The following is a 10,976-nucleotide window of genomic DNA, read 5'->3' as shown; positions in this document are numbered from 1 at the left end:
TCGTTCAACGAAGATATGGCCGATTAACGATGGTGGGGAATACGAAGATAATCAAATCGAACGATGGTTGGTTCTTTAAACAGCGCATGAATAAAAATGAGACTTTCTTGAAGATCGGTTTACCTTTTGAAAATAATGCGGACAACATTAAAGAATCATTTTTATCACAAATTTTTTTCCAGAGCATGCTGATGTGAAGATGTTGTGGAAAACTTTCAACATTTATGGTTGTTTGGTCTACGTTTATATTGCTCATAAGAGATCAAATTCAGATAAACATTTTGGTTTTGTTCGTTTCATGGGTGTGAAGATTGTTATTGCCATGGAGAATCCTTTAGCAGATGTGTGGTTAGGGAGTTTCCATGTGTTTGTGGCGGCATCGAAATTCCTGAAACCAGATGTAATCAATAAACAATCAGATCATGTGGTTGTTACGCCTCAAAAGGAGGTAAACGTGCCGAAAATAAATTCTCATGTTGTCGTTGAGGACTCGAATTCTTATGTTTCTAAGGTGTCGGGAAAGGTTGAGAAGGCCGTTAATGTAAAAAAAAATTGGATCTTGATAAGTGATATGGCCAAAACGGACGGTTTTATTTGTGCAGTGTCTTTGGGTAGCAACACGACAGAATCAACTACCAAAAGAGAGTAAGGGTTTTAATATTTATATTTAGTTGTGGTTTCCTAGCTATAACTCACATACTTGTCTTCCTTTTAACGAGTAAGTGGTAAATATAACTCAGGTTCGTATTTTTATATGTTTGCTCAGTAACGTGGGATAAAAGTGCCTATATAGTTAACCCTAGTGATAAGTGGTGATAGATTAAGATTAACTACTAGTGCTATAATATAACTATAAAGATAAAGATAGATAGGTATGAAGAATAGAATCCTGATGGAGAACTATCACAAGAGTTTAACTTCCTAGAATAAACACTAAATCTCAATCAACTGGGCTATGAACCTAACTGATTTGTCACTAAGAGTTTAGGCCTTGAAGATTCTGGCTAAGACGGATATCCCTACTCTCAACGTTAATCTTAGAGGGTTTAAACGACCTTTTGGATAGAATCCTAGGTACATGAACAAAGTGGTATATCCCTAAAGGAAAGTCTCAGCTTTTCTGAATCCTGGCTAAGACGGATATCCCTACTCTCAACGTTTTAGCTCCATTCTCTTGATTCTTTTAGCATCATCTTCGTAATTACTTTATCTACAATTTAACTGAAAAAGCGCTTATTTTACCGACAAAGTTTTGAACTTTATGCTTTTAGGACTCAATATCGGGGGTAAAAACGTGACATTTAGCCGATATCAATAAGAATTACCTAGCAATCGTTAAGCTGGAGGATCGTATTTTAATGATAAAGGTAAAGGATTTCCACTCTATAACTTATGTTTTTCGTAACTGTGTGAATGAAGGTTTCGAAGGAATTAAGCTACAATACATCGGAGGGTATTGGTTATAGATCCAACTTTAATTTCTGTCGATGAATAGTCTTGAGGCGTTTAAAGTTGTTGAGTGCGAAGAAGAATTAAGCAAGGAAAACGAGCTGGTAAAGGGAGGCTCGCGAACGCGAGTTTTTCATGTTTTGGATCTCGCTATCTCGAGAGCTGGGAGGACAGGAAGATTCCAGAATTGTGCTTACTTGTTCTCTAAGTTGTTTCCTTGTTTGTATTTGCCTATAAATAGGATCCCATGTAACCCATAACAGTGTGCACGAAAAATATAGTGAAAAATCTCTAGTTTGCGCCCGTGAAGTAAACCTTTCTCCGTGTTTAGAGTTGGGATATAACCACGTTAAATACCGTGTCATTTATCTTTATCGTTATACTTTAATTATTCATTTGTCGTTCTTGGGTGTGGTGATTAGTATAAATCACCTGTCTTGTTTGGGTCCTAAATCCTAACAAGTGGTATCAGAGCTTAGGCTCAATTTTACGGGCACGATGGCAAATTGGAAGCAAGAAGAAAAAAACGAATTGCAGATGATGTTCGATTCGCGATCGCGAGATGAACAAAGCAGAGAAGCTCGCGTTCGCGAGATAGATTCTGCCAGTTTCGGTTTGTTGTTTTTTTAAATGGCGGGCTAGGGATTTATCTTGCAACATGTATTGAGACTAGATGACTCAGTTGGTTGCGATGAACTCATGAATATGTCTATGTATCCGGAAGAGCTTATCACATTGGAATTCGGGTAACGGTTCTAAAAGTTATTATGCAATCGTTCACGGTGTTTGTATGATGATAGTGGTTCTTTTTTCGTGAAGGGTACGGAGTCAGAGGTTGGGTCGATGGGTTCATTGTGGAGAGATTTTTTAGGAGATCTGGGTGTCGGATCTGAGTTCTCTTTCTTCGCGATCCCGTGCGAAAGAATGTTTGAACTTACAAATTCGGAGTTCCAGGGGCTGCTGTAGAACAAAATTCATATTGGGATCGTTAACCGTTGGACCAACTTGATTTTTTGGTCGTTGATGGTAGACACACTGATCTACATGTAGTAAAATTTTGAGGCTGATCTGAGCGTTGGATCTTGAGATATGATTTTTCGAATATGGGAAGTTTTCAGGATGAAATTTTTCGGGTTTGATGACGCGAGTGCGAAATGGTTTTGTCTTAGAAACTTTGAGAGATACGAGCTATACTCTCAGAGATGTGGGTTTGTTACGGGAGCTCAGGAGGGTGTTCTTCTCTCGGTTTAGAGCGGTTGTGGTAACGGACAAGATGCATCAGGTTGAAAGTCCATAGTGGGAGTATCGGGAAAGTTTGGTGCTTGCGGTTTGGAAATGGTATGACCAATGATATTTGATCAATATTCCATGATCTATGGGATATGCGGTCAGATTATAGTTCCTAGTCACTAAGGGTAACTGATTGACAAAGGGTGTCGGATAGAACGCGATCGGTTGCTCAATTCTTGATTAATTTTTCAACAAAAAGGAGTGGTTCTTCTTTGAGGGTGATCAATTAGAAGTCCTTAGGTGATGGAAGAGGAGCGGATAATCGTGTAGATCCTGGAACTTGAGCTTTCTAGGATACTTGAGGGTGTCGAGAACTCGGTTTGATTTTGGTAACCGACGGAAGTTATCGAGCTAGTGGGAGTTAGACGACTAGTGTGGTTATGGAGATAGTTGAGTGACTTGTTCTCCAATGTTCTCAAGTTTAGTGCGTTGATTACGGGTAACACTAGGGCTTCGAATACTTGTTTTACTCTCCGATGACAAATAAATTTGTGACTAACAGGTAATACGAACCAAATGTCTTCTCAAAAGCCGTGGTTTAATTCTTTCTCGTATAGTTGGAGTGTGCTTAGGAGAGAAGATGGAGTTTCTGAAATTCATAGCGCTATGCAGTGTTGTAAATCTCCCGAGATCTCCCCGAGATCTCCTCCGAGATCTCTTTTTTAGAAGGCAACCCGAGACGAGATGTTCATCTCCCGAGATTTCTCGGTCAACGGGGTCAAACTTAGTCAAAGCCATGATTTCTCGGATTTTCTTGCTAATTTGTAATAATTTCTTGTAAAATTCGTAATTTCTAAGATTTTCTCGCTCATTTCTCGGATATTCTTGTAAAATCTCGTATAAACGTGTATAAATATACATATATTTATGTTTTTATGTATATTTTTATTTAAAAAACTATATAGTCAACGTAAGTCAACGTCCGAGATCTCCCCGAGATTATTCTGAGATGTCGAGATCTCCCTCAAAATGTCCAAACGAGATCTCCCCGAGATCCGAATTCTCCAACCTTGGAGCTATGAGGAGGTTAGTTTACCAACGAGAAAGCGGAAAATTGAAAAGGTGGTAGACATTATGGTGGTGATTGCGTTCTCACTAGGGTATTTTGAAGAATAGTCTACAAAGGCTTCTACTGGGGTTCCTTTTTTTGTTGGTGAAGGAAAAATAGATAGACGGGTATAATTTGTACGAGTGGTCGTTGACATGTGTGTTCGAGATTGGACGTATCTAGATCGATGTGTGAGGCGGTGTTGTCTCATGAAAGAATGCTATGATTGAAGTCTCGCTTGCTTCAATTGGTCTTCTAGTGTAAGAAGATGATCTTCTAAGAAGATGGTGGCGAAAGAAGCCGAGATGGCCCAAGCTAGTAGCTAAGAGATTGGATTACCGCTTAGCGGTGTTTTTTGGTGTCGAAAGAATTCACTTGCTTGAAGGTATCGAGTGAAGTGTGGCGTGATTTGGGTAGTTTACTCGACGGTATCAAAAGGAGTTGGTAATCGGCTAATCCGGAGTTATTGTGGGTGTTGAATGAATATTGTTGACGGGTTGACGAAGGTTGTTTAATGTCTCCTTTGAGTGGGAGATTGTTGAGTGCGAAGAAGAATTAAACAAGGAAAACGAGATGGTAAAGGGAGGCTCGTGAATGCGAGGTTTTTAGAATTGTTCTTGCTTGTTCCCTAAGTTGTTTCCTTGTTTGTATTTTTCTATAAATAGGACCTCATGTAACCCATAACATTGTGCACGAAAAATATAGTGAAAAATCTCTGGTTTTCATCCGTGGAGTAAACCCTTCTCCGTGTTATGGAGTTAGGATATAACCACGTTAAATCCCGTGTCGTTTATCTTTATCGTTATGTTTTAATTATTCGTTTGTCGTTCATGGGTGTGGCGATTAGTATAAATCACCTGTCTTGTTTGGGTCCTAAATCCTAACAAAAGGTAACGTAAACCTTATGAGTCTTTTTTCTTCTACACGTCCTGCATCCGAGAATTTCATTGTAGATGAGCGTATTATTTGGATCGAGATTTCTGGTATGCCGATGTGTGCATGGGGTTTAAACGCTTTCAAAAAGGTTGCTAATCTTGAAGGTCAATTTTTTTTAAACCAACGACAAGTTTCCATTGTGTACTAGTTGGGTGTGTGTTGCTACACGTTCAAAAAAACATATGTCATTTTCGAAAATGGTTGGAATTAATGGCTCAGATGTTGATGTGTGCATGGGGTTTAAACGCTTTCAAAAAGGTTGCTAATCTTGCAGGTCAATTCTTTTTTTTTTTTTTTTAAACCAACGACAAATTTCCATTGTGTACTAGTCGGGTGTGTGTGTTGCTACACGTTCAAAAAAACATGTGTCATTTTCGAAAATGGTTGGAATTATTGGATCAGATGTTGAAATTAATTTTCACGAGGTAGGTATTTGGTGTATCGATATTGATACATATTTGGACTCTCCGTCAAGCGAAACGTTGTATTCTGCTATTGATGGTTTAGGTGGTGGTTTAGACGGTTTAGGTGGTGGTTTAGACGGTTCAGATTATGAGGAAGGTGATTTTGCATACTCAGATCATTTAAAAGAATTTGTAAGGGTAAATATTGGTGATTCCTCTTCTATATCTGATGATAAGGGTACTAATTCTAGTCACAAGAATGATGTTCAAAGCAACAAGGTTGTTAATGAAGAGAGCTCGAGTGTTCCAAATCCACCTAATTTTTTAAATGAGGTAAATAATAATGTAGTTCCAGAAAATTGTTCTACATCTTTTACTTGTACAACACCTTTTGTCCAGAATGGGGTTGTGAATGCAGGTACGAGAGGTAGTGATATAGATGTTGAGGTGGAATAATTAATTGAGGTTGGCAATATCTTGGGTTGTGACTTAAAAGGTTGTGATTTGGAGAGTTTAGTGAACGTTCCAGGAGTGTTAAAAGTTAACCGATGAAGATCATTTCCCTAAATAGTTGTGGGTTCAAAAGTTTTGATAAACGGAGATGGATCAGAGAGACTTGTACATCAAGAAATGTTCAATTTTTAGGCTTGCAAGAATCTAAAATGACAAGGTTGAAGACAACTAGGTTGAAATCTTTATGGGGGTAATCACCATACTGATTTTGCGGTGAGTCTACCTCGTAGCTCGTCAGGTGGTATTATTTCCTTATGGGATCCTGATTCTTTCATTAATGACGGGATTTGGTGCGCGGATCATTATGTGATTGTGAAAGGCCGCCGGATTAAAGAAAATGTGTAGCTGTTTAAAGAGAATATTTACGCTCCTCAATCGTTAAGTGATAAGATGAATTTTTGGAGGGGTATTCTTGCCTTCATGGATGCTAATGTTGGTGCTTATATAGTTTTCGGAGATATGAACTCATTTCGTTTGGAGGAGGAACGTGCTGGAACTGAGTTTCATTTGAATGATGCTCTTGCATTTAACTCGTTCATAGAGAATGCTTCTTTAATTGAGGTATCACTTGGTGGTTACTCTTTGACGTGGCATAACAAGGTGGGTAACAAACTCAGTAAATTGGTCGGTGTAGGATTGAGTAATCAGAATTAATCGATCTAGACTTCAATATCGAGTGCGGAATAACTCGATATTGAGTTTTGTATCAAAAACAATTAATCAAACAATGATCTTAGTGTGTTATTGACTTTTAGATGTTGAAGATCACCCAAATAGAAGGCTAGTCGACCAGAGAATCTGATACAAGTGAAACAAGGGTTTAGGATTCGTAACCCTAACAATGATCCTGATTAGAACATTAAATACTCACAGCACGTGCAATCGTGCGGTTGCAGGTTGTAACCGTGCGGTTGCCCAACGGACCCGTACGGATGCATTCTGCATCCGTGCGGTTGCACTTCAATTGTGTAAACTAAATATTAACGCATATTAACTCGTAGACTATTACTGTTAGGATATTAGGACCCAAACAACGCAAGTGATTCTTCAAGATCACTCACCCACTTAATGAACGAAAGAATATAAATGCGAAAAAGTAAATCGACACAAGATATAACGTGGTTATATGCAATCGTTGTGATTGCTTTAGTCCACGGACCAACTAGAGATCGTTTATTTACTGAATATTTGAGAGTGGTGTGTTACAATGAGATACAATGAGCTCCATTTATAGGAGAAACAAGAACACTTAAGAAACTAGCAAGGAATCTTCATCATGACAAGTAATTATTATGTTTGCCAACTAACTAGCTTTACACCCTTGACTTTTGAATTATGACCGCTTCCCAATGCTCTTTCCCCGGATTAGACATATAACGACTTACAACTCCCACTGCTTGAGCAATATCGGGTCTTGTACACACCATCGCATACATAATACTACCCACGGCCGATGCATATGGAAACTTTTCCATATCCTTCTTGTCTCTTTCCGTTTTTGGTGATTGACTTTTCGATAACTTTAAGGTGCTTCCCAAAGGCATAGAACGAGCCTTTGAATCTTCCATGTTGAACCTCTCTACTACTTTCTCAATATATTTGGATTGAGACAAGTATAGAGTACCCTTTACACGATCGCGCACAATACTCATACCAAGTATTTGCCTAGCACCGCCAAGATCTTTCATCTCGAATTCTCGGGAAAGTAATCCCTTCAACTTGTTAATTCCGGACATGTTTGAACCTGCAAGCAACATGTCATCAACATACAACAATAAGATTATGTAAGAAGACTTGAATTTCTTCAAGTAGCAACAGTGATCCGCTTCACATCTTAAGAAACCAATCTTCTTCATAAACTCGTCAAACTTCAAGTACCATTGCCGAGGTGCTTGCTTCAATCCATACAAACTTTTATTTAGCTTACAAACCCACTTCTCTTTACCATTTACCTCAAAGCCCTCGGGTTTCCTCATGTAGATCTCTTCAACAAGATCACCATGTAAGAATGCAGTTTTTACATCTAGTTGCTCAAAATGTAAGTCTTCAGATGCGACTATAGAAAGTACCAAACGGATAGTAGTCATTTTAACTACCGGTGAAAATATCTCTTTGTAGTCAACCCCTTCCTTTTGTTGAAAGCCTTTGACTACCAAACGAGCCTTGTACCTTTTCTTGCCATCCGACTCATTCTTGATTCGATACACCCATTTGTTTTGCAACGCCCTTTTATCATGAGGTAACTTCACTAGTGACCAAGTTTTATTCTTCTCAAGTGACCCCATCTCTTCTTTCATGGCAAGCTCCCATTGTATGAATTCTTTTGTTTTCCTTGCCTCAAAGTAACTTTCGGGTTCACCATTCTCGGTATAGAGCAAGTAGTTTGCTGATGGAGAATACCTAAGATTAGGTTTGGGCACTCTAGTCGAGCGTCTTGGTGTAGGAGTAACCGGAATGGTTGGACCGGTTTCATTTGTGTCCTCCTCATCACTAGAGCTCGCACTATGTTCGGAATCATCACCGCTTTCCGAATCATCCCCATCATTAGCATTTTCTGACGCCTCACCGTTATTTGGCAATTCATTGTTTCCCAAACTCCCACTAGAACCTGCAAGATCATCAATAGAAACATCGTCAAAAGTAACTTGACTCGGTTTAGGACTCCCCGTTTCCGGTTTACCATAGACCGAATCTTCATAAAAGGTAACATCTCGAGAACGAATTACTTTTCTAGTTTCGTTGTCCCAACAACGATAGCCCATTTCATCCGACCCGTAGCCTACGAAAATACACTTCTTTGACTTAGCTTCAAGCTTGTCTTTATCCGCATCTTTGGTCTTCACATATGCATTACACCCAAAGATCCTAAGGTGACCATAACTCACCTTCTTGCCTTGCCATTCTTCCTCGGGAATTCGGAAACCTAACGGTGTTGAGGGTCCCCTATTTATCAAATAAGCCGCCGTATTGACCGCATCCGCCCAAAATATTTTAGGCAAACCGGCATGTAGTCTCATACTCTTAGCCCTTTCATTTAACGTACGATTCATACGTTCGGCGACCCCATTGTGTTGCGGTGTCTCCGGTACCGTTTTCAACATTCTAATACCGATCTTTGCACAATGGTCCTTAAACTCAAGACTACCATATTCTCCTCCATTATCCGACTTCAAGCACTTAACCTTCAAGTTAGTCTCATTTTCTACCATAGCTTTCCACTTCACAAAAGTATTAAATACATCGGATTTAGCTTTAAGAAAATAAACCCATACCTTTCGAGTGGAGTCGTCAATGAAGGTGACATAATAGCAAGAACCTCCATGTGATTCTACATTGGTTGGACCAAACACATCCGTATGAACGAGCTCCAATTTCTCCAACTTAGGTGCATTCCCTGATTTCCCAAAAGTCACCTTCTTTTGCTTCCCATAAACACATGGTTCGCAAAACCCAAGTTCTACTTTCTTCAAATCCGGAATCCTCCCACTCGAAACAAGCATCTTCATACCCTTCTCACTCATATGCCCGAGTCTTCGGTGCCATAGATTTGATTCGGACTCAACATTAACCGTAGCAACCACCGTGTCTTCATCAAACACTTCAACCATATAAAGTGTTCCCCTTTTATGCCCACGAGCCACAATGCTACTACCCTTAACCACCTTCCATTGGCGGTTTTCAAAAGTAACCGCGTTACCTTCATCATCTAATTGACCAACCGAAATAAGTTTCCTTTTCAATTTAGGAATGTACCTTACGTTCTTCAAAGTCCAATTAGAACCAAGAGTAGTCTTCAAAACAACATCTCCAATGCCCTTTATATTGAGTTGCTTGTTGTCCGCCAATCTCACCTTGCCTTGGTATGAACGAAAATTCTTCATCATGCTTTTGATATGAGTAGCATGAAACGAAGCTCCCGAATCCAAAATCCAAGACTCCATAGAATTTTCAACACTACACAAAAGTGCATCATCACTTTCCCCTTCGGCCAAGTTTACACCTTTCGTGGAACCATTTTTGCAATTCCTTTGAAAGTGCCCCTTTTGATTGCAACCCCAACAAGTAACTTCACTTCTATCCTTCGATGGATACCTCTTTTTAGACTTCTTCCTACCATTCTTCTCACCGCGTTCAAATTTTCTACCCCGGTTGTCGGTACTTAACAAAGAACCGGATGTCGATTCCCCTGAATTTCTCCTACGAGTATCTTCACCAAGAATCAAGTCCCTTATTCCTTCAAACGCTAGCTTAGTAGTTCCCGTAGAGCTACTAACCGCGGTAACCGTACCTGACCAACTTTCCGGTAATGATGAAAGCAAGATAAGTGCTTTTAGTTCATCATCAAACTTAATCTCTACTGATTCAAGTCTTGAAACTATATTATTAAATTCATTGATATGATCTGTTGCACTCGTACCTTCCTTCATTTTAGTATTAAACAACTGACGCATGAGAAATACCTTATTTGCAGCTGTAGGTTTCTCATACATGTTAGAGAGTGCTTTCAAGCAAGCAAACGTCGTCTTCTCATTCACAACGTTGTATGCAACGTTCTTAGCAAGTGAAAGACGAATAGCACCCAAAGCTTGACGGTCCAAAAGCGTCCAATCGGCATCGTTCATGCTTTCAGGCTTGGTTTCTAACAAGGGTTGGTGTAGCTTCTTTTGATACAAGTAATCTTCAATTTGCATCTTCCAAAAGCCAAAGTCTCTCCCATCGAATCGGTCGATTCTAAACTTCCCATCTTCCGCCATCGTTCCCTTAACGAAACTGTAGTGACCCGAACTTTTCCAAGTTTATATATATTAATTGAGATTGATGTTTACATGATTAAATGTTTCCAACATGTTAAGCAATCAAACTTGTTAAGACTTGATTAATTGAAATATGTTTCATATAGACAATTGACCACCCAAGTTGACCGGCGATTCACGAACGTTAAAACTTGTAAAAACGACTTGACGATATATATATGGATATACATATGGTTAACATGAGATTATGATAAGTAAGTATCTCCACAAGTATATTAACAATGAGTTATATACATATAAACAAGACTACTAACTTAAGGATTTCGAAACGAGACATATATGTAACGATTATCGTTGTAACGACATTTAAATGTATATATATCATATTAAGATATATTAATATATCATAATATCATGATAATATAATAATTTAACATCTCATTAGATATAATAAACAATGGGTTAACAACATTAATTGAGATCGTTAACTTAAAGGTTTCAAAACAACACTTACATGTAACGACTAACGATGACTTAACGACTCCGTTAAAATGTATATACATGTAGTGTATTTAGATGTAT

This window comes from Rutidosis leptorrhynchoides, chromosome 8 (assembly GCF_046630445.1).
Source record: "Rutidosis leptorrhynchoides isolate AG116_Rl617_1_P2 chromosome 8, CSIRO_AGI_Rlap_v1, whole genome shotgun sequence".
Taxonomy (NCBI): domain Eukaryota; kingdom Viridiplantae; phylum Streptophyta; class Magnoliopsida; order Asterales; family Asteraceae; genus Rutidosis; species Rutidosis leptorrhynchoides.
The sequence above is the reverse complement of the archived record's forward strand: the minus strand, read 5'-3'. Positions refer to the sequence as shown.